The sequence below is a fragment of the Notothenia rossii genome, assembly GCF_949606895.1.
Source record: "Notothenia rossii genome assembly, chromosome: 7".
NCBI lineage: Eukaryota > Metazoa > Chordata > Actinopteri > Perciformes > Nototheniidae > Notothenia > Notothenia rossii.
The window spans coordinates 46,368,773-46,390,002 of record NC_136905.1 but is presented as its reverse complement, the minus strand read 5'-3'; the positions used below and the strand labels follow the sequence as shown (position 1 = coordinate 46,390,002).

The following is a 21,230-nucleotide window of genomic DNA, read 5'->3' as shown; positions in this document are numbered from 1 at the left end:
GCTATAGCGCTAACGGACATAAGGAGCTGTTTGTTCCAAAACAAGCTGGAGAAGAGCTCTCCTCTCATACTGAGAGGCTCGGGTGAGCTAAAGGACTCTCTGAGTGTTTAGATAGTTAACTTTAGTCTAAGTTATCTCAGTGGGTCTCAAACGGTTTGGTCACAAATTATTCAAAAGATTATTTCCGCGGCACACCTTCATATGATCATTATAGTTATAAAAAAAATAAAAGAATAAAGGAAAATAGTTATGAAATACCATATGACAGTAAAACAAGAATACAGTTTGAAAGGAGAGTGACTTCTGTAAAATATTCATAAAGAAAAAGAACATCTGCTTACAGTTGTGTTTCATCTGGGTGTTGAGAGATGTATCCATAGATCTCTTAATGTTGCTCTCAAAGTGCACCAGCTTGATGCTTTTAACTTCAATATTTAAAAAAAATCTTCCTGGGGGAGCATCCCGCCGGACCCCCCTAGAGGAGGTGAGGTCCAATCCCCACTCGTAAAAAATAGCACTTTACCCCTGCCTATATTCCGTGAGCTGATTCTCGAGCCTTCATTGTAACAGTCGCGGGTGTACTGTGTGTTTGCGTGTGGGGAGTGTTGCAGTAGAACATTCCACTGTAGCGCCCCTGGTGATTGCGCTTGTGTGCGTGCTCTATAGAGAGCCGCAGTGACGCGTCGTAAAACCCGGAAGTAAGTTAGCATTTTTAGCACTTCCGGTTCCTTCCTCAAAAAGCAATGCATTTTTTCCATAGGTTTTTGGAAAATAGCTCGAAATAAGGTCTGTGGTTCACACAAATTTAAGAGGTAATTGACGTTTTGTTCTACGACATTAAATACATCAGCAGTGATCCCACTGGGGATTTTTGAAGAGTTTACGTGTCTGAAAAACGATGGTTGTTACCGAATGGCTGAATAGGACTACAGAAATTGTCGAGGCCGTTGTACGTCATTACGCCGAACACGTAAACACTCCCGCTGAGTTTGTTTTCCCCTGTGTTCTGCTTAAAAGCAAGTACCTGCCTATCTTTAGTATCTGTATATCTATATCTGACCATTAGAATCTGTATTTTTGAAATTGTCGTTTTTAACACCGTAGTTTTACAAATTATAGAATAATTAATTACCAGTGTTTTCCAATTTTACTCGGCAGTTCGTTCCGTTGGCTAACGTTAGCTAAAGCTAGCGCTACTAGTTAGCTACGCAATGGTTTGTTGCTTTGCTCCGGGTTGCAGCCACAGGTCTTCGCATGAAACGTGCTTGTTCTATCGTTTCCCCGCCAATGTTTTCCAAAGGAGAGTCTGGATTCGTGAGATAAGCTGACGTTACATTTTTTGTCCATGTCACGGTGAAATGTAAATAATGGGTAGTGACTGTATCGCCGTTATAGAGATGGCGCTGCTGAAAAGACCGCAACACAAGTAAAGATAATGAATACATCCTATTAAAACCTGTGTGGCTTATATGATAAGTCTTATTAGTACAAGCAGCATAACGTTTCACCATGTAACTAAAGATTGTAGTCAGGGAAATCAGTTTGACATATTGAACTAATAACAAATCACCTCTGGCTGGCAGAGAACTCTCTGCTCCATAGCTTCTCTTGGACGTAAAATCACATGTACATTTTACATTTATATTCAATTTAATATTCCATCCCTCACATACTTTTGTATATATAATAACTTATATTTTGTTTTTCTTGTTATGCTGCTGCAACACAAACATTTCCCAAATTGGGATCAATACAGTAATATCTTATCTTAATTAATTAAGAAATATAACTATTATAATTAGTGTAGCAGCTGACACCTATTTTCAATATGGATTAATCTACCATTTATTTCTTTAGTTCAATTTTCATCTATAAAAATGTCAAAATAGTGAAAATGTTCACGAGACTTATCAAAGTGCAAGGTTATATCTTTAGATGTTTTGTTTTAGCCTATGTACTGTATGTCTTAATGCTCTTACAGTATATGTGACGGTGTGACTTCCATGAAACTATATTTTATATCTTCCCAACAGACGAGCTGACAGAAAACCTAACACTCTAACAACCACAACATTGCAAAGGCGAGTAAATGTAAATTAAAAACAATTCACAATTGTATTATTTCTTCTTCTTTCTTGCAGTGAGGTGAAGCTGACCTTGCACTTGGTGCCAGTAAGGATGTTCCTCACGCAGGCTGAATGTTTCTCCTTCCTTACTGACAAAGAAGCCCTTGATTTGCAATGCTTCACTAATTGTCATTTCCCTTGCTCCGTAGGGACACTTTACCTCAAGCACAGCGGAAGACCCTACCAGACCATCTGGAGATGCCCCCAACATTCCTGATTGGGAGAGCCACAAATCTGACTCATGGACCTGCATCTGAGTTGCAATGGTGAATGCCCTGACGCCCTCACATTCATTCATAGTCCCCCACTGTACAGACAAAACACCATCAAGGGCCTGTTGTTGCCTTAGCACCCTGGCAATAAAGGAAGCAGTCACACGCTTTGACCTCAGGACAGCTCCAAAGTTGCTGGCAGTCAACCTTCCTTTCCTGAACAAATGCCAGTTTGGGCTGGTTCGCTGACCAGTGGTAACCACCTGAATTGCCCTCTGTTGCTCTTCAGACAATGCCATGCTTGCCACAATTTCCTCAGGTCCCTGATGCCCAACAAATTTGATAATTTCAGGAACAGTAAGTGTTTCCAAGCTGTAGTGTTCCTCTTCTGGCTCGGGGGAGAAAAGCCAAGAAATTCCTGAGAACCTGCCCCCGAGTCTGTCCCTCAGCCAGTCACGATCTTCGGAGGTAGGCTCTCTTGTCAGCGGGTTAAATTAGTTATTGGTTTCAACAGTCACATTAAAACAGTTACTAAATCAGCTTACTATCACCTAAAGAACATATCTAGGATTAAAAGACTAAAGTCACAGCAGGATTTGGAAAAACGTGTCCATGCTTTTATCTTCAGTAGACTGGACTACTGCAATGGTGTCTTCACAGGTCTCACTAAAAAATCTATTAGAAAGCTGCAGCTGATTCAGAACACCGCTGCTCGAATCCTCACTAACACTAAAAAAGTGGATCACATCGCTCCAGTTCTGAAGTCTTTACACTGGCTTCCTGTGTGTCAAAGAATAGATTTCAAAATACTGCAGCTGTTTATAAAGCACTGAATGGTTTAGGACCAAATGCATTTCTGACCTCCTGCTAAATGATGAACCATCCAGATCTCTCAGGTCTTCAGGGACTGGTCAGCTTTCTGTCCCCAGAGTCAGAACTAAACATGGTAAAGCAGCGTACAGTTATTATGCTCCAAATATCTGGAACCAACTCCCAGAAACCTGCAGGTCCGCTGCAACTTACTACTTTTAAATCCAGGCTGAAGACTTTTCTTTTTGTCGCTGCTCTTAATTGAACTATTAATATCTTAGACTGCACTGTAACTTTTATCCATGTATTTTTTCTTTTAATGTTTATTTTATTAGCTTTTCTTGTTAATGACTGATTTTAAATGCCATTTTCTTAATGTCTTTCATTTTTTGTAAAGCACTTTGAATTGCCTTGTGTTGAAAAGTGCTATATAAATAAACTTGCCTTGCCTAATAAAGATTTCATGTGACACATAAAATTGATTTGTTGATGGGAATTAATGTGAATAAATTAACTCGGTCTTAAAAGGTTAACGGTACTCTTGCTATCACTACTCACCGACACTATAAACCTTGTCCCTCATGCTAGCCCTGACAACACCGGTAAGCACACCTTCATCTAGGCTGCACTGTAACGTGTCCTGACTTGTAGTGGTTCTCTCCTCTGTCTACACTCTTGTCGTCTTTGTAAAACGATATCAGACTGGTAATTGACACAGCCATGACTTCTAGTTAAATTCAGTTTGGCTAAAATGAAAAGCTTTGTTAAAATATGCAAGCACGCGAAAGTCAAATTCAGCTTTATTGTCAAAAATTCTACATGTGTTATACATCCAGAAATATCGAAATATCGTTTCCCACAGTGTGACATGTATACATAAAAAAAAGGGCCTATATAAACGTGGTATACATTAAACAAAACTGGCCTAGATAACCGGGGTATACAGTTTAAAATGTTAATATATTTAAAGTTTTCAAAGTGCAGTTTCAGTGCAAGTCAGTTGAAACGATCTTAAGTTGGCGTGACGTTGAAGTCGTGCGACCCTGCTGCTGTACTGGCTTGTAGTTCGTTTATAGCATAACGTTAGCATTTTGCTTCTGCCGACTAGATTTATTATTCAAAAATTATAAAAGTAGGGTTGACATGTGGATATTATCCGGCTGAACAAAACGTGATCCATCTCTTAAATATGTGTCAACCACAGACCTTCTTTCGAGCTATTTTCCAAAATCCTATGGAGAAATTGCATTGCGTTTTAGACGAAGGAACCGGAAGAAGTTTACTTCCGGGTTTAAGGACGCGTCACTGCGGCTCTCTATAGTGCCCGTAATAGTGTTCACTGGAGTCCAGCACCTCAGCACCCCCACTTAAAATACCTTCCCGCGCCTCTGCTTTGTTGTTCTCCTCCTTTCCTCCGCTCTTCTCTCTGATTGTGAGTGTGTGCCAAGCGGCAAACTCTGGGGAAGAGCCGGAACGCCAATACGGAAGTGCCACACACTGCAGTTCATCTAGTGGCCAGTAGGAGCAGTCTGCAGAAGGGAGCAATTTCCATAGACCCCCATGTTAAAATGCACAACTTTACAGCAGAAATAAACATGTTTACATCGTGGTTCAAAAAACCATATTCTCTGTATAGTTAGATCCCCCCTTCATGAATATGGATTGGGGGGGGTGAATTTTTTCTCAACTCATCTGTTAAGTTATGCATATATTAGGGCGTGGTCACATTGAGTGACAGCTCTGTCAAGTGACTGCTGCTGCTATCAATCAATCAATCAATGTTTATTTATATAGCCCAATATCACAAATGTTACATTTGTCTCAGTGGACTTCACAGTTTGTACAGAATATCAGTATGACAATACGACACCCTCTGTCCTTAGACCCTCACATCGTACAAGGAAAAACTTCCAGAGAAAACCCACAGTTTAAAGGGAAAAATGGGAGAAACCTCAGGGAGAGCAACAGAGGAGGGATCCCTCTCCCGGGACGGACAGACGTGCAATAGATGCTGTGTATAAATTGAAAAGATAATACATTTGCAACATAGGTAGTCCAAATGTTTGGAAATGCATGTGTGTATAATAGGAAGATGAATCCACGAGTATATCCATCCAGGACTTATGATCCAGGACCACAGCCACGACTCAAGATCCAGGACTCGCAATCCATGACACAGGACCGCAGGATCATCCATGACTCCGGATCCCGGCGTATATAGACACCAAAAAGAAAGAAATTTGGGGAAGCTGGGTTAATCGGAACATGAGAGTACACAGGTATAGACAGAGAGAAGGAAGAAGTAAGATGTCCCCCGACAAACTAAGCCTATATCAGCAAAACTAGGGGCTGAATCTAAATCAGCCCTAACTATAAGCTTTATCAAAAAGGAAGGTCTTAAGCGCACTCTTAAAATCGGATAGGGTGTCTGCCGTCCGAACACAAACTGGAAGCTGATTCCACAAAAGTGGAGCTTGATAAGAAAAGGCTCTGGCTCCCATTGTACTTTTAGAGACTCTAGGAACAACCAACAACCCTGCATTCTTGGAACGCAATGCCCTAGTAGGACAATAGGGTATAATGAGTTCTTTAAGGTAAGATGGCGCCTGCCGATTAAGGGCTTTGTAGGCGAGAAGAAGAATTTTAAATTCTATCCTGTGTTCTATAGGGAGCCAGTGTAAGGCAGCCAGAACAGGAGTAATGTGGTCTCTTTTTCTAACTCTGGTTAGTACACGAGCTGCAGCATTTTGAATCAGCTGAAGCGACTTGACTGACTTCTTGGTACACCCTGATAATAAGGAGTTACAATAATCCAGCCTTGAAGTAACAAATGCATGGACTAGTTTCTCTGCATCGTTTTGAGGCAAGATATGCCTGATTTTTGCAATGTTACGTAGATGGAAGTAGGCGGTCCTTGAAATTGATTTTATGTGGGTGTTAAAGGATAAATCCTGATCAAATATAACACCAAGATTCCTTAAATTCTCACTGGAGGCCAAATTAATGCCATCCATAGTTAATATATCTTTAGATAATTTGTTTCGTAGATTCTTCGGGCCAAGTACAATAACTTCAGTTTTGGTCGTGTTTAACATCAAAACATTTAAGGTCATCCACGTTTTTAAGTCCTTGAGGCAGTCTTGAATTTTATTTAGATGATTAATTTCATCAGGTTTGATTGATAAATATAGTTGAGTATCATCCGCATAACAATGAAAGTTTACAGAATGATTCCTTATAATATTGCCTAACGGAAGCATATATAGGGTGAACAAAATAGGTCCAAGCACTGAGCCCTGTGGCACTCCATGGCTAACTTTGGTTTGCATGGAAGATTCATCGTTGACACGTACAAACTGAGAGCGTTCAGATAGATAGGACCTAAACCAGCCTAAAGCAGTTCCCTGTATGCCAACTAAGTGCTCTAGTCTTTGCAATAGGATATCATGGTCGATAGTATCAAATGCAGCACTAAGATCGAGCAAGACAAGAATAGAGACAAGTCCCTTGTCAGAGGCTATTAGAATGTCATTTGTGACTTTAACCAGAGCTGTCTCTGTGCTATGTTGTGTTCTAAAGCCAGACTGAAAATCTTCAACTAAATCATAGTTTTTTAAGTAATCACACAGCTGTTTTGCGACTGCTTTCTCAAGAATTTTTGAGAGGAACGGAAGATTAGAAATAGGTCTATAGTTGGCTAAAACCTCTGGATCGAGGTTGTGCTTTTTAAGAAGCGGTTTTATCACTGCTACTTTGAATGATTGTGGAACATAGCCTGATAATAAAGACATATTCATAATATTTAATAAAGAAGTGCTAATTAATGGAAAAACTTCTTTTAACAGCTTAGTTGGAATCGGGTCTAAGATACACATTGATGGTTTAGAGGAGAGAATCATTCAATTTAATTGTTCAAGGTTTATGGCTTAAAAGCATTCTAGTTTACTATCTAGTGTAATATTAGAACTTACGTTTCCGGGAGCTGTTGATAACACTATACTGGTCAAAGGCAAGAGGTCATTGATTTTGTTTCTAAGAGTAACAATTTTATCGTTAAAAAAGCACATAAAATCATTACTACTGAGTGCTATGGGAATAGAAGGCTCAGTCGAGCTGTGGCTCTCTGTCAGCCTGGCTACAGTGCTGAAAAGAAATCTTGCATTATTCTTATTCTCATCTATTAATGAAGAGTAGTATGCTGCTCTCGCTTTACGCAGTGCTTTCTTATATTCATTGAGAGTAATATGCCAAATTAAACGAGATTCTTCAAGTTTAGTGGAACGCCATATCCTTTCAAGTTGTCTCGACTTTTGCTTTATTTTGCGGGTTTCGGCATTATGCCATGGAGCTAATCTATGTTGTTTTATTTTCTTCTTTTTCAAAGGAGCAACAGAGTCTAATTTTATTCGCAGCGCATCTGTAGCACTATCAACAACATGATCAATTTAGGGTGGTGTACATTTTGTATAAGTTTCCTCCCCTACATGCAGACATGCTATCGAGTTAAGTATTGGTGGAATCTCTTCCTTAAATTTGGCTATAGCACTAACAGATAGGTTTCTGCTGCAGGAGCTTTTGGCTAATGCTTTGTAGTCTAGTAACAGTACTTCAAAAGTTACTAAGAAATGGTCGGATAAAGCAGGATTATGCGGTTCGACTAATAGTTGCTCAATTTCAATACCATAAGTCAGAACAAGGTCAAGAGTGTGATTATAGCAGTGGGTTGGTTTATTTACACTCTGACAGAAACCAACAGAATCTAATATAGAGTTAAATGCAACAGTAAGGCTATTTTTATCATCGTCAACATGAATATTAGTCACCTACGATAATTACTTTATCTGTTTTAAGTACCAAAGCTGATAAAAACTCAGAGAATTCTGATAAGAATTCTGAATAAGGACCTGGTGCACGGTACACTGTAACAAATAAGATTGGCTGCAAAGTTTTCCAGGTCGGATGCGTAAGACTGATAATGAGGCTTTCAAAGGAGGTATAATTTAATTTTTGTTTAGTATTGATAAGTAAACTTGAGTCAAAGATTGCTGCAACTCCACCTCCTCGGCCCGTGCCTCGGGCAATATGAGTATTGATATGGCTGGGTGGAGTGGCCTCATTTATGCTGACATATTCTTCATGTCTCAACCAAGTTTCAGTGAGACAGCATATATCAATATTATAATCTGATATTAAATCATTTACCAGTATTGCTTTAGATGCTAGAGATCTTATGTTTAAGAGACCACATTTAATCTTCCTGTTTTGATGCACTGTAGTAGTTGTTACATTTACTTTTATTAGGTTATTATGTATGACACCTCTATTAGGTTTTACCTTAAATTGTCCTTGGGCAGACACACACACCGTTAATATTGGGTATTTTATTGGGTTCGGGATTCCTATGGATGACTGCCTAGGAGAGAGCGCAGAGAAGCGTGTAAGACTGCGACTCTGCCTCCTGGTCTCAACTCCAGTTTGTCATGGATTAAGTCCACAGAGCCCTGAAATGTTTGCCGAAATGAGATTTGCACCTTCCAAAGTAGGATGAATGCCGTCTCTCTTAATCAGACCAGGTTTTCCCCAGAAGGCTGTCCAATTATTCACGAAGCCCACATTGTTTGCTGCGCACCACCAAGACAACCAGCGCTGAAATGATGACATGCGGCTATACATGTCATCATTGATCAGATTGGGGAGGGGACCAGAGAAGATTACGGTGTCCGACATTGTTTTAGCATAACTACACACCGACGCCACATTAAGTTTGGTGCATTCTGATTGGCGTAAACGAACATCATTACCACCGACGTGAATAACAATCCTACTGTATTTAAGTTTATTTTTAGCCAGCAGTCTAAGATGCGCTTCAACGTCGCCCGCTCTGGCCCCCGGAATGCATGTGACTGTGGACGCTTCGGTCTCTAAATTCACGTGTCTCATAATAGAGCTACCAATAACCAGAGTTAGCTTCTCAGCGGGTGTCTCGCTGAGTGGGGAATATCTGTTAGATACGTGAACGGGTTGGTGGGGACCTGCGGGTTTCGCGTTATGCCCCTTCTGAACAGTCACCCATTCTCCCTGCTGCTCGGGAGTTGCCGGGGGACGGCTAAGAGGAGCTACCTTTTGCCGGTCCGCACCGGCTAACATGGGCTGTACTGTAGCTGAGTTATTTTCTAAGATGCGGAGCCGGGCTTCTATGGCTATGATTCCCGCCTCCAACCTAACAACTATACTACATTTAACACATGTATTGGTACCAGTAAAGGAGGTAGGGGAGTAACCAAACATGAGACAGTTAGAGCAGGAAATAGCACCCGAGGGTGGGGAAAGAGCCATGGCTAGCTATCAAGCTAAAGTAGCTACCGTTAGCAAACCCGAAAATAGTGTAGGCAACTGTGGAGTTACAGTCGCTAAGAGAAGGAGAGTTTGTGAGTGCTTAAGCTGTAGTAACGTGTGATTACAACGTCAGGCAGTTGCCGTGATCAAGAGTTTTAAAACGATCGATTAAGTTAAGATAATAAGCTATCAGCAACAGAACAGGCACACGGGATACCCGGAGATGACAACACAACCGGAAGTTACAACATGCTTACCGCAATAGTGGTCCGTGTAGAAACCTGAGAGAAATCTCAGAAAATTAGCTTCTTGTCTCTCTGCTACCTGCTCCGTGAAGCTAGCTACAGGGACTCTGCCTGGTCAGTTCATCCAGGAAACACAACTTGAAGCCGGCGGTGGTTGTGTGTTCTTCAAACTTATATATCGGACTATTGCTACTCGCTCTGCGGTTAAAACAGATGGTGCATGAATGCGGTTTTGCGGTAAGTGAAATTCGAGTACTTTATTTATGTGTTAATGATTTTAATCAGCTACTTAATGAATTTTAAAGCTTGGGTTAGCGTGTGAGTAGTAGCTACATCGGTGCTAACGATGCTAATAGTTATCTTACCTCTTTCTAATCTACACACATACAAGTATTTAACTGAAGCTACACAACAGTGTTGTTGATACAGAGTTGGAGTTTATTCACACGTCACATACTACAGTGGGTAATGTTTTCAAGAAACATTGAACAGTGCTGCCACACATGACACAGGGAAAAAAGAAAAGACTCTGAACCCTTTCTTTGCCATTATTTAAAAATAGTGTCGCTCCAAAAGTATAAATTAGGCTTACTAATAAGACAACTCAGATCTGAAGCTACACAGGAATCTGCTTCCAAAGTGCAATAAAAAAGGCAAAATGAATAGAATATATATCTCTGTTTGTTTAAGGTGTCCAGGTGGACCAGAGAGTGAGAGACAGAACTGGACTCCTCACAGCAGTGAACTTCAGCACAGGTACAACCAGTGGCGGCGCCAGAGATTTTCTCTAGGGGGTGCTGTGGGGTAGCTTGACGTTTCATAGAGGGTGCTCAAACTTTAAGGGTTTCCCATTAATGCACAAGGGCTACAGTTGAATTTTCTACTGCAACTCATACTTGTCAAACCTCCCGATTTTCGCGGGAGACTCCCGATTTCATTGCCCTCTCCCGGTTTCCTCCCGGGGTCATATTTCTCCCGCATTTCTCCCGATTTCTCACAAAATCAGGTTTACACACAATTGTTTCCACTCGGACTTTAATACAGCTGAACCATTGTTTGGTTTCCATGGTAACACGTCTCTTTAGTAGCGCGCGCAACTGAAAGTCTGACAGGGTGAGGCAGATAGTCACAGAAAACAGAACAAAAATCGACAACTCTACTCTCTGCTCTGCTCACTCCTGTCCTGCCCACACATATGCTCCATCAAGGATGGTGCTACAGGCCGCAAGGCATTGCACTTATAACTACAATATAAGCATGTTAATGTTAATCTAACAGCTCCGGCGATCCACTAGCATCCCCCCCACCCCCATCTTGCATTTTGAAATGCTCCCGAAGATTTTTTTTTAAATATTGAAGTTATAAGCATCAATCTGGTGCACTTTGAGAGCAAAATGAAGAGATCTATGGATACATCTCTCAACATACATATGAAACAGAACTGTAAACATATTTATTATTTCTTTATAGATATTTTACAAATCACTCCCCTTTTAAAACAAAACATTTGAGACCCACTGAGATAACTAGACTAAAGTTAACTATCTAAACACTGAGAGTCCTTTACTTCACCTGAGCTGAGGTTATTTGAGACTCTCAGTCTGACAGGGGAGAGTTCTCCCTCCACTTTGTTGTTGAAAAAGCTCCTTATATCCATTAGCTTGGCTAGCTAGCACCAGATGCTAACCACAACGATCTCCGGTAGAGACCCACCGGTGCTCGCGCACGCACACAAAATGGCTCGTGCCACACACACACAGAGCAGAGCTTGAATGAAACACAGAGAGCCAGAAGTAAGCTACTTGTACTCACGAGGCCTATTATGTGCAGAATCCCTCTCGCTTTCAGGTGGTTTTGATTGAGTGTCCACACGTGGACGTTTAAGGACTAAAAAACGATCCATTTGTCACTTTGCTGTTAGCAAATAATTTGGCGCTCCAGCTAACAGGAAATCGCTAAAGTGTCACAAAGTAATTTAGCCTATGGGTAGGTCAAAAATCTAATGGGTGCTGGCCATTGGCCTAATCACCTGTGTTGGCTTTATGTTTTTGGTCAAACATTTGTTTGTTTCACATTTGCATTGATGTAATCAATAATTTTTCTAATTTAATTTAATTTAAAAAAATTAAAACAAATCGAAAAAAAGAAAAAAAACATATATTTATTGGGGGTGCTTAGGGGGTGCTTTGGCAATCCTGGGGGGTGCTTCAGCACCCCCTAGCTCCCCCCTGGCGCCACCCCTGGGTACAACAACTCTATTTTTCATACTGTACAAAGAATCAAGAAAGATATTGGTTTAAATAAATGAAGTATTGACTTTAATACACTGATATACATTCCATTAAACAATACTAGATCACCTACACATCAGTTAAGTTGAGTTTTTTTCCATGCAAAAAGTTACATTTAGATATTTAGCAATATGACAAAATAGTTATATCTACAGCCCCTAAACACACAAACACACCACTTTCATAAATAACACACTTGTTCTGCAATTACATGTTTTATGTTTCCTGTAATTTTTGTTAGGAAAGGACATGCCTGAAAGACACGACTCAACATTTTTGTCCTTCTCTGAGGGTCAAGAAGAACATCCAAGAGGAACATTAAAAGCTGATGTTATGAGATTTTAAGACCAGCACAGGACATTCACTAATAAACTACTTTTATTGTGAAAACACAGTCAGCTGATCGAATGCACCTATTTCCACATCTACACTCCATCAGCAGATTATTTCTATTTGCCTCGCTTTGTGAGCTTCACATCACTTGTGCCTTGTACCGCAGAGTTTGCAACGTCACAAATAAATGGGGCCAATCTTCAGTCAGATGTGAATGTGTAATCTAACATTTTCAGTAAGAATAATGGACAAAAGGAGTGCAAATACAAATACAATTTATTGAAATGTGAACCAAAAGTTAATCAAACAGGTTTTAAATAAAAAGCACATACGTATGGACAGAAGGTGTAAACCTATTAAATGTATAAGTAAACACATTTAGTCAAATAAAGTGACAGACTAGGCCTGTGCAGTTTTGCCCAGCATGGGCTCCTCCATCAGTCCTCTCCAAACCAACAGAAAGGACGTCCATCACACGGAGCTTTCTCCCTGAAGTCTCTGCAGCTTTCTGGACACCACGCTTGGCGATTTTTTGAGAGCAACGCGACCAAACCAATCACATGAATCTCCATGCCTGGTTCCTCCGGTTTGTATCGCGGTAAATAGTTCTGGTCGTAAAGAACCGGGTGATTTGCTACCGTAATATCTCATTTGGAATATGAGGAAATGAACTGCGGTCTGGCTCTCCCAAAATCTTCTACGTCACCCCATTCAAGTGAATGGGCGAAGCGTTGAAAGCATTTTTCGATGCCTGTAGTGTAGACGGGCCGTCATGCTCGCTCGCGGGAGTGTGAGCCTCACTCGCTCGCGGAGTCTGTCTGCGCGCGTGTGAAAAGTTTTTCACACTTTGGGGTGGAGCCACTGGACTTTGATTGACAGCTGCCAGGAAACCTGGAGTTGCCAGGTTTGATAAATGCCTGAACTACCAAGAGCCGAGTGACAGCAGCAATATCAGTTGGACGAGATTGAATGGTAAAGATGTCCATAAAAAAACATTATATTCGTAAAATGTACAGCTAATATACATTTTATATTTAAGCAATAGCTCACGAAAGGCCGTGGTATATGCTCATTATATCACAGCTAAGGGATGTGGTTCGGCCCGACGCGAAGCGGAGGGTCGACAACCCCCTTAGCTGTGATATAATGAGCATATATCACGGCCTGAAGTGAGCTATTGCTTTTATAAAACGGTTACCAAGTGTGGCAATATGAAAGAAAAATACACACTCTAATTTAAATAGTTTTTATTCGTAAATAATGATGTTCAAAATAAAATAGTCCCTCCGTTGCGTTCTGCACAAAACATAGTGCAAGGTGGTTGCTATGCAACAACACTAACAGCAAGCGAACATAATAGACAGAGAGCGTTGATCCATTATTTGGCTATTTATTTACATGAATGTGTATGTTGCTGTTTATTGTGCATCCACTGAAAAACTGTCCAGCATCAGTAGCATGGCTTACGTGGTCACTTGTGTAGGTTGAGGTTGTTCGAGGTTGTTCGAGGCTGTTGCTTGGCGTGGCGAGAATATTGCTCCACTTTCTCCGGTCCCCGAGATTGGGCTTCCAGTAGCTCTGGGGAGAGCTTTCGCACCTGTGGCCACTAACGGTCATAATTTCTCTGCTTTGTTTCAAGACCCGCATCAGAAAGCTGTTGAATGGTGGTACTTTTCCAGTTGGTCTACCTGCTCTTCACGTAGCTCTGCATGTCGTAGTTTAGGTGCTTTTTTTTCTTCTGGAGATAGGCACTGCTCAATCCACTCCTCCATACTATAGTAAGACCCCCCCGGAGGTCGAAGTTAATCTTAAATGTTTCCATTTTATGCTTTGTAAGTTTGTTTCGTAACGGAAGAAATTTAAATACATTTATAAAACTGACAAGTCAAATCAAGCAATCTGCTTGGTCGATAGCGTTTTTGCGGACCTCTTTGATTACAGATTTGAAAACATCGTTGCTTGCTTTAAAAGTAGCACAATTAATTATGTTAAACCTTCAAAAGTATCTAGATATCCCTGCCCTAATGCCAAAGGAATTGCACACTGAATATGTTTTGCCGTTTGATGTCTATGTCTGGACCGCTGCGTCAAAAAGGAGGGCTTCTGCCCCGTTACTTCTCCGCTGCTTTCTTGTTCAAGTATGAAAAGCAAACTCAACCCAACGGTATAGAGAGGCGAAGTCCCGCCCATCTACTTCCGACCCATGGGACCCCGGAAGCGGAAAATTATACATTGACGCCAATGGAGAGAGAAAAGTCATCTTTCGATCCCGTTTGAATTGTGCCACGAATGACACATATGATGTTTGTCAAATTAAAAGAACATTTTGCAAGTCAAAAAAATACAAATGTGTCGTAAAACTGTGAAGTTACAATTTTTTTTGTGTGAAACCGCTCAGTGAACTACAGGTCTCTGGTCTCGCACAATAGAGGCGAAGTCCCTCCCCTTCCGGGAGCCTCCATGGGACCCCGGAAGCGGAAAATTATACATTGAAGTCAATGGAGAGAGAAAAGTTATCTTTTGATCCCGTTTGAATTGTGCCACGAATGACACATATGATGTTTGTCAGTCTTAAACAATCATTTCCATGCAAAAAAAGTCACAGTTTGTCGTAAAAATGCTGAAATATAAGACTATGAATAATACGGAACTAGAAAGACTACAAATCCCAAATGCATTCTGGGTCGCGTAAGTGATGTCATAGGCGATAATGCTCCAAGACTGGTTGTGACTCGCAAAGCAAAGAGGAAGAAGAAGACTGATTTATTCCCTCCAATAAATATAAGAGATTGCTCCAATAAATTCACTTTTACAAGATGCCTGTGTGCTTTGTACGAGGTTGTAATCACAAAAGAGATCATACCACTTGCTCGTTCTATCGCTTCCCGTCTGATGAAAGGACCAGGAGTCGTCGGACCAAACATATCAGGTAATATACATGTTTTGCATGGAACATAGTCAAGTTAGCTACCTAGCTAGTAGCGAGCATGTTAGTTAGCATTATATTACATTACTTAGCCTTGTCATTTGTATTAGCCTTAACATGAAGTAAACCAAAATGTTAAACAGTAAGAGTAGTCATGATGGTAAGTATTTTGTGAAACATTTGAAGAGTAGCCTATCGCCCCCTCCACCAGGTGCTAAGGGGGCGGGAGGTAGGCTAACCCCACATTAGTATCAGCGATCTTTTCTACTTAATGCTATCTGCACAAATGGTTAACATTGACCATTAAAAGATCAGGCAGTTCAGGGAGAGTCGAAGGAAGGAAGGCAGGCAGCTTTGCATGACATTCTTCTGGACGTGTTTCATTGTGATGATAGTGAGAGTGAGTCAATCTGTTTGTTGGAAAGACAGTAGTTGAGTGATTACTGAGAGAAAATTATTAAAAGAGATAATTATTCAGTGTTGTTACTTTAAAGTGTTGTTACTGACCTTTTTCTCTTTTATTTTCTTTACCTCACCTGTAACTGCTGAGACCCTGAGGAACATGCACACTGGTCTGACCTGCTCTGGCAACCTGATTTCCACTGTACGTAATAGTATTTGGTTATGGTATATTATTTATATACATCAAAGGCACAATGCACCCCTCAGAGACACACATGTATTGAGTGTGATATTTTGCATAGGTCATGTGAAATCATCTTTACATACTAGAAAACTGTAGGAGCGGCAACTTGTTTTGAAATTGAATTTTTAATATCCGATAATAAAGTTGATCTGTTTTCTTTATTCTTCTCTCTTCCCAGCTCCATCCATCACCATTCTCTGTTCCTGCAGGTCCTGCTTGCTAATGAATATTCATATTTTTTTACACAATTACAAATAAAGTCAATGTATTGTATGACATGAAGTTGTGCTTCATTCTGAGTCAATAATAAATTCATTCTGCCTTCAGCTGCAAAATTATTGTGGACTGCACCGACATCCATGTAGCTGCCCCCCAGTAAGATGAACCAAGCAAAGTTGACATACTCAACATACAGCTGTACTCTTAAGTTTACATGAAGAATTTGTGAAATATTGGTAATAGCAGGTTTAAATGATTATTAGTAATTCATTATATAATTTTCTCATCGTAGATGAGCAGACAGGGAGCAGATGAGAAAAGCAGAATATGCAGCTGCCATTTTCCACATGGAAAAGAGAAAGGGCCAAGTGTATTTGAGTGGACAAAAGAGAAATCCCAAATACGAAAAATTAAATTATACAATTAAAGATATGTATACAAATAAATATATATCCTATATACACCATCATGTATAATGATGGTGTATGATGTAGAAGGAAGTGTGGTAGATAACAAGTAAATATAGTTACATACAGATCCATGTTACAGCAAAAGATGGAATAACTAAGAAGCACGCAGTATAATAATAATTACACGCAACAATTAAATAACTGCTCAGCATCTCCACCACAATCCCAATCTGCTGTGTCCTGTTTTCCTCCCCTCTGCATAACACCCCATCACACATACGAAACACAACGCAGAGTCCGAGGGTGTTAAGAGTATGTTTATTTAAATGTCCTCCTCTCTACTGGCCAACACAGGGAGCATATGCTGGGTGTAGAATTGTTCCAGGAGGAGGAGATTACCATGCCATGCAGGGTCTTTGGGGATGGGGATGGGGATGATGATCCCCTCCTTCGTGGTCCACAGTAGCAGAGACTCCGGTCTGTGATGTGCAGCTGTTATATAATATACAATACATTTTTTTGAAAAACATTTGATCAAAAAATAAGGATTTGGTCAGGATCTAGAGTCAGTGTGTAGTTTATTAATTAATCAATGCTCTCTACATTAGGAAAACACATACCAGTGTACCAGAGGGAGTCACACACAGCTGTGCCTAGATAACCAAACAAATTGACAACAGGGATGCAAACTCATCAGGTATGAAAAAGGTGACAAGGATCCGAGCCCCCTGACCCCACAGAATATCGGCTTTAAAATGAGGAATAACAGAGGATTTTAGCAGTCAGAACAACTAAAGCAGCAGTGTTAATATTAACAGAAACGCCATAGAGTCACATCTAATAGAAATATATAAAAAACATTTATTTTAATTGTGTAGCAGTCAGTTTATAATTTTGGCAGCACTGTTGAGCATTTTGAAAATGTATTTTCATGCCTCTGTGCAAGGCTTAGTCTTTCTATCTTTATAGCCACTGGTGTAAAGTAACTAAGTTCATAAACTCAACAAGTACTATACTTGGGCACAATTTTGAGATACTTGTACTTTACTTAAGTATTTCAATGTTTTGCTACTTTGTACTTCTACTCCACTACAGTTCAGAGGTAAATGGTCTACTTTTACTCCACTACATGTATGTAATACCTTTAGTTACTTTACAGATGTGGATGAATGATGTGAAATATAATCAAGTGTCAAATCAGACTTTAGTTCCACCTGGAGTAAATCCAAAAGCTACCCTGCCTGCAGTATACAAAGTCATTCAAACTAGCTGCACCTTTACCAGCTTTGATAACACTTTAATGATCAGTCATTATAAAACATATCATATTATTCTGAAATGGACCAATCTGCAAAATGACTACTTTTACTGTCGCTACTTTCACTATATTTTGATAATAATACTTTTCTACTTTTACTTGAGGAACATTTGGAATGCAGGACTTTTACTGTAACAGAGTATTCCTACACTCTGGTACTTCTACTTTTACTCAAGTACAAGAACTGAGTACTTCTACTTTTAATCAATTACAAGATATATACTTATACCACCTCTGTTTATAGCCTATGAAAAAAACGATTAGAAAACGAAGGCTAAAGCTAACGTTAGCAGATAGTGACAATGTATGCTAGTTGGCTAGCTCAACGATAATATTGGGACGGGAAAAAAAAACTTTTCAGTGCACATCACGCTCTGCCGCTCCGACAGGGAGCTCTACTGTGAACACCTGAACGGCCCGTTCTAACAGCTGTTCACCAGCGGTCCAGTCTGTGCCACAGTGACTCCGGACGCACAGTTAATATTAACGAACGCACCGTAGGTAATGTAGCTGCTGAAGCTAAACCATCATCGCCGAGCAGCAGAGGCTTATTATACATCATGAGCAGAGCCGACAGGCAGGAAGACTCGAGCACACAGCTCGCGCTTCATTATAATATATAAAAAAAAGCTCGCGGCCGCACATTAATCCGGGTCCCAGACCCCCTCCCATACCCCAAAAATACTTTTATTGCAGATCTACAGGAATCACAAAAACGACCTATTTTGGATTCAAAACGGAGAATTTCGCCGAAAGGTGACAAGTTTGCATCCCTGGACAAGATAACCAAAATCCTTGAATCTACACACAGCAAATAAACTCAAATGACACAACGAGATGTAAAAAGGAGATCACACATATAGTCGATATAGAACTGGCCGCTTCAATCTGAAGAGCAACTAAAACAAAACACGGGAGTGTATCTTGTTCTTGTGAACACTAATGTTATCCACAGCATACACAGACACCACAAAGTTCTTAAGGAGAAAACTAGTTGCTAAAACAAAACACGTTAGTGTACCTTGTTAGCTAGCTGACATTAACCTTAAACATTGCACTCATATTACTCACTGAAACCTTGTAAAGCCGGTCCCGCATGCTGGCTCTTACAGAACCGCTCCCTTTCGTGTATGTACAGCTCTCAACATGCCCAGACTTGTAGTGATTTTCACCTCGTTTTATACTTTTTCGCCTCATTCTGAAAGAAACAGGTGAAATTTACTAACGTGACAGCCATCTTTGTGATGGTGACGAGTATTGTGCGAGACCAGAGACCTGTAGTTCACTGAGCGGTTTCACACAAAAAAAATTGTAACTTCACAGTTTTACAACACATTTTTATTTTTTTGACTTGCAAAATGTTCTTTTAATTTGACAAACATCATATGTGTCATTCGTGGCACAATTCAAACGGGATCGAAAGATGACTTTTCTCTCTCCATTGACGTCAATGTATAATTTTCCGCTTCCGGGGTCCCATGGGTCGGAAGTAGATGTGCGGGACTTCGCCTCTCTATACGCGTCACCATCACAAAGATGGCTGTCACGTTAGTAAATTTCACCTGTTTCTTTCAGAATGAGGCAAAAAAGTATAAAACGAGGTGAAAATCACTACAAGTCTGGGCATGTTGAGAGCTGTACATACACGAAAGGGAGCGGTTCTGTAAGAGCCAGCATGCGGGACCGGCTTTACAAGGTTTCAGTGAGTAATATGAGTGCGATGTTTAAGGTTAATGTCAGCTAGCTAACAAGGTACACTAACGTGTTTTGTTTTAGCAACTAGTTTTCTCCTTAAGAACTTTGTGGTGTCTGTGTATGCTGTGGATAACATTCGTGTTCACAAGAACAACATACACTCCCGTGTTTTGTTTTAGTTGCTCTTCAGATTGAAGCGGCCAGTTTTATATCGACTATATGTGTGATCTCCTTTTTACATCTCGTTGTGTCATTTGAGTTTATTTGCTGTGTGTAGATTCAAGGATTTTGGTTATCTTGTCCAGGGATGCAAACTTGTCACCTTTTGGCGAAATTCTCAGTTTTGAATCCAAAATAGGTCGTTTGTGTGATTCATGTAGATCTGCAATAAAAATATTTTCGGGTATGGGAGGGGGTCTGGGACCCGGATTAATGTGTGGCCGCGAGCTTTTTTTATATATTATAATGAAGCGCGAGCTGTGTGCTCGAGTCTTACTGCCTGTCGGCTCTGCTCATGATGTATAATAAGCCTCTGCTGCTCGGCGATGATGGTCTAGCTTCAGCAGCTACATTACCTACGGTGCGTTCGTTAATATTAACTGTGCGTCCGGAGTCACTGTGGCACAGACTGGACCGCTGGTGAACAGCGGGCCGTTCAGGTGTTCAGAGTAGAGCTCCCTGTCGGAGCGGCAGAGCGTGATGTGCACTGAAAAGTTTTTTTTTCCCGTCGCAATATTATCGTTGAGCTAGCTAACTAGCATACATTGTCACTATCTGCTAACATTAGCTTTAGCCTTCGCTTTCTAATCGTTTTTTTCATAGGCTATAAACAGAGGTGGTATAAGTATATATCTTGTACTTGATTAAAAGTAGAAGTACTCAGTTCTTGTACTTGAGTAAAAGTAGAAGGAGCCTACTCAGATCGTGTAGGCTACTTGAGTAAAAGTAGAAGTACTCAGATCTTGTACTTGAGTAAAAGTAGAAGTACCAGAGTGTAGGAATACTCTGTTACAGTAAAAGTCCTGCATTCCAAATGTTCCTCAAGTAAAAGTAGAAAAGTATTATTATCAAAATATAGTGAAAGTAGCGACAGTAAAAGTAGTCATTTTGCAGATTGGTCCATTTCAGAATAATATATATGATATGTTTTATAATGATTGATCATTAAAGTGTTATCAAGGCTGGTAAAGGTGCAGCTAGTTTGAATGACTTTGTATACTGCAGGGTAGCTTTTGGATTTACTCCAGGTGGAACTAAAGTCTGATTTAACACTTGATTATATTTCACATCATTCATCCACCTCTCTAAAGTAACTAAAGGTATTAAATACATGTAGTGGAGTAGAAGTACAGCATGTACCTCTGAACTGTAGTGGAGTAGAAGTAGAAAGTAGCAAAACATTGAAATACTTAAGTAAAGTACAAGTATCTCAAAATTGTGCCCAATTATAGTACTTGTTGAGTTTATGAACTTAGTTACTTTACACCAGTGGCTATAAAGATAGAAAGACTAAGCTTTGCACAGAGGCATGAAAATACATTTTCAAAATGCTCAACAGTGCTGCCAAAATTATAAACTGACTGCTACACAATTAAAATAAATGCTTTTTATATATTTCTATTAGATGTGACTCTACGGCGTTTCTGTTATTATTAACACTGCT

At 40.2% G+C, this 21,230-nt stretch overlaps 1 long non-coding RNA gene across 1 annotated transcript; it reads left to right on the top strand.

The window, feature by feature from the left end:
- Positions 1-887: 887 nt before the first annotated feature.
- On the top strand, positions 888-3,626 carry LOC307047516. Its single transcript, XR_013810461.1, has 2 exons — positions 888-2,081; positions 2,276-3,626. It is a non-coding gene; the product is annotated as an uncharacterized lncRNA (long non-coding RNA).
- The last annotated feature ends 17,604 nt before the right edge of the window (positions 3,627-21,230 follow it).